The following is a 2,898-nucleotide window of genomic DNA, read 5'->3' as shown; positions in this document are numbered from 1 at the left end:
AAATTTAGAACGGTCTATCCTTTAAAAGTCTAGCATCTTGTACTCTTCCACACAATTCAACTCTAGGAAAACAGTGTAGAATGCCAAAGGCCAGCATAAATATACCACTAACAACGATGTTCACAAGAAATTCAACTCTTGCATCAAGTTAAGAGTTTCCTCAAGTTTGTACAGACTAAATTACTAAATTATATATTCTAAAGCCAACTGAGATCATATTATAAAACCAGCCGATCTAGTAGTACACTGGCTTGCTGAAGCATGTGATCATCTGTATCTAAGGAGGGCATTATATCCTCAATTTCTAGAGAAGGCATCAACTAACTGGCAAAGAACATGTGTATCCTCTAGAGTCTCGACTTAACCCATGTTCCCGTGTAGTTATCATGCAACAATTAGTCTGGATCATATAAGTAAGTTCTATACTGTAAGCAAGGTGAAAAAAAAGGTTACTGTGAAGATGTGGATGACATTGGCATAATTGCAGATGAGAGGAACAATGTGGAAAGTAGTAAAGGCTGCTCATAGTGGGGAGTAACTTAGACTAGTAACATATGTCATGTTACTAGTCTAGGTTACTACATTCATAGTGGGTAGTAACTTATATGTGGTGTCATGCAATGTGTCATTTATTATGTTGTAGACTCATTTTGCCTTGGGGTGTGTGATGTTATGGTAACATAGCTAGTTACCACCTCACTCTCTTTCTTCATTTATTCGCATGCCATGTCACCAAAATGTCTTGAGATGTGTGATGTTACTACCTATGTTACTCCCACTATGAGCAGTCTAATACTATAGCAGGAGAATAATTACCAGTTCATCAGATTTAAATGAATACTGGAAGCGTTGATGTGCACGGTGCACTAATAAAACCTAATTTAGTAGCTAAAACTACTGATGTCTAGAGCTGAGCACAAACCATCTCTGTTTACCAACCTGTTCAGAGTTTACCTTGTAGAAGGTAGGCTCAGTTGTGCAAGTTGAACTCCACGGTAGTTGAACACAAGTTACTTCGTTACAAGAAAGTCCTCCTATATCTTCTCCAAAGTTATTCTATGTCGAGTAAAACGTGAGAAATTTAAAAATTACTATATTATACACAAGATATATTTGAGCACGGTAGGTTGAGCATTTTAGAGATATTGTATAAGACACATGATATATTTTGCAAGACGGTAAATGGCAGTAAAAAAGACATATAAGATCAGACACTCATAACAGAAGAAACGCAAGTTACTGCAATTGTTTCAAGAAAAATACAAGTCACTGCAATTGTTTCAAAAAGAAAACACAAGCCATTGCAATTGAAAAATTAGGGGGCATTGTTTTTTTATTCATAACAATTATTTCAATACACTCAAGAAAAAGTTGATAAGAGAATGATTACGTCTGCTGGCAACTGCAGATACCAATCAAGCACGTACATACAGTTCGTGTTAACATTTCCCATGTTCACGATTCACGATTGCACACAACAATTGGTTGGGAAGCTGAAGCGTGAAGGTGAATTGTTTACAATAATAAGAATGCTTCACATAATTCGATGAGGTCAGTTTGTTTAGTCCTCGTGTCACGGAACGAAATATGAGAAGTTGGTACCACATACTCATGAACGAAATATGAGAAGTTGGTACCACATACTCATGAACATAATTCAATGGAGTACAAACGACACAGAAAGAAAAAACGTATAACCATTATTAGAAAAGTAAGAAAACAGAGCAAACAGACCACTCCATCTTCCTCATGAAGGTGTGTGCTAGCTGTAACTGCGGGTGGCTAGGAACTGATGCCGTCCTATTTTTCCTCACCTCTGGTACGAAGCGGTTAATTAAGGCGCAAACCATCTCCTCTTCGTCCTTGAATCCTGGCTACCCAGACGAACAACGAAAGATGAGCCCGAGAGAGTCGAGTAGTCTAGCCCAGCGATAGCCCCCGCCTCCTCCTTTACACCAGCGAGCCGCCACCGCGTCCTCTTGCACTGGTGAGACACAACCACCATCTCCTCATCAGCATCCTATGCGGCGTCGAGCCGCTAATGCCTCCGCCTCATCGCCCACCGTCGCCACCGCTCAACCGGCCATCATCACCGTCTCGCCGCCGCCGTAATCTCTGGGATAATCACCAAAGAAACAAAAGGATTAGCACCAATGGTCTGAGGTAGGGTGGGGAAAAAAATCAAAAATGCTGCAAGGCATCAAGCATGGCTTATGGAAGAGGAAGAGGAGATGGGCGGGCAGAAATAATCCTCTACAACCGAAACGGCAGGGAACATAAAGGACAGTGGACGCTCACCTTCTAGGCCATTAATCACACGAAGAAATGGCGGCACCATCATGGCCTTCGGCTGCGCCGGCATGGTCAATGAACAGCGGGGAGAGAAACGGAATATGGAGAGGGGCTGCCTTTTCTTTTTTCCTTTTGAGGGGCTGCCTATGGATATGGTGTCCATATCGAACGGAGGCCCGGTTAATAAATGGGCTATAAAAAAATCCGACGCTGCGTTAGGAGCATCTCGGCCCGAAGCACCAGAAAGCTTCTAATCCCAAGAGTAGCTGCCCATCAACGTTTGGCGGGCCGTGACCGTGCAGGTGACGGGAGAAAAATTTCTGAGGGCGTGCCGTCGGATGGCCGATGCATCACGAGCGTTAAACGTGTAGATCGGACGGCTGACGACACAAAATCACTGTGGTGGCTCCTAGCTAGTTACGTTATACTGATACTTAGTGATGGCTAGTGGACGCGTACACGATGAGTAGTTGCTTACACCCATGTAGTAGTTTTTGGAGGTACACCCTCATCGTGTTGTTTTATATTTTGAACTCTACCATGTAAGGGCATCTCCAATTGCGCGACCGTTTGCGTCCGCGCGGACCGGAAATGCACCTGGGGCGA

The 2,898-nt window shown here is 43.0% G+C and overlaps 1 long non-coding RNA gene across 1 annotated transcript; it reads right to left on the bottom strand.

The window, feature by feature from the left end:
- Positions 1 to 1,687: 1,687 nt before the first annotated feature.
- LOC127309455 (uncharacterized) lies at positions 1,688 to 2,435 on the bottom strand. The gene is made up of 2 exons (XR_007857158.1): positions 2,299 to 2,435; positions 1,688 to 2,115 (listed from the first exon to the last, which is right to left on the bottom strand). It is a non-coding gene; the product is annotated as an uncharacterized lncRNA (long non-coding RNA).
- Between the last annotated feature and the right edge of the window lie 463 nt (positions 2,436 to 2,898).

This window comes from Lolium perenne, chromosome 6 (genome assembly GCF_019359855.2).
Source record: "Lolium perenne isolate Kyuss_39 chromosome 6, Kyuss_2.0, whole genome shotgun sequence".
Classification (NCBI taxonomy): domain Eukaryota; kingdom Viridiplantae; phylum Streptophyta; class Magnoliopsida; order Poales; family Poaceae; genus Lolium; species Lolium perenne.
The sequence above is the reverse complement of the archived record's forward strand: the minus strand, read 5'-3'. Positions and strand labels throughout refer to the sequence as shown.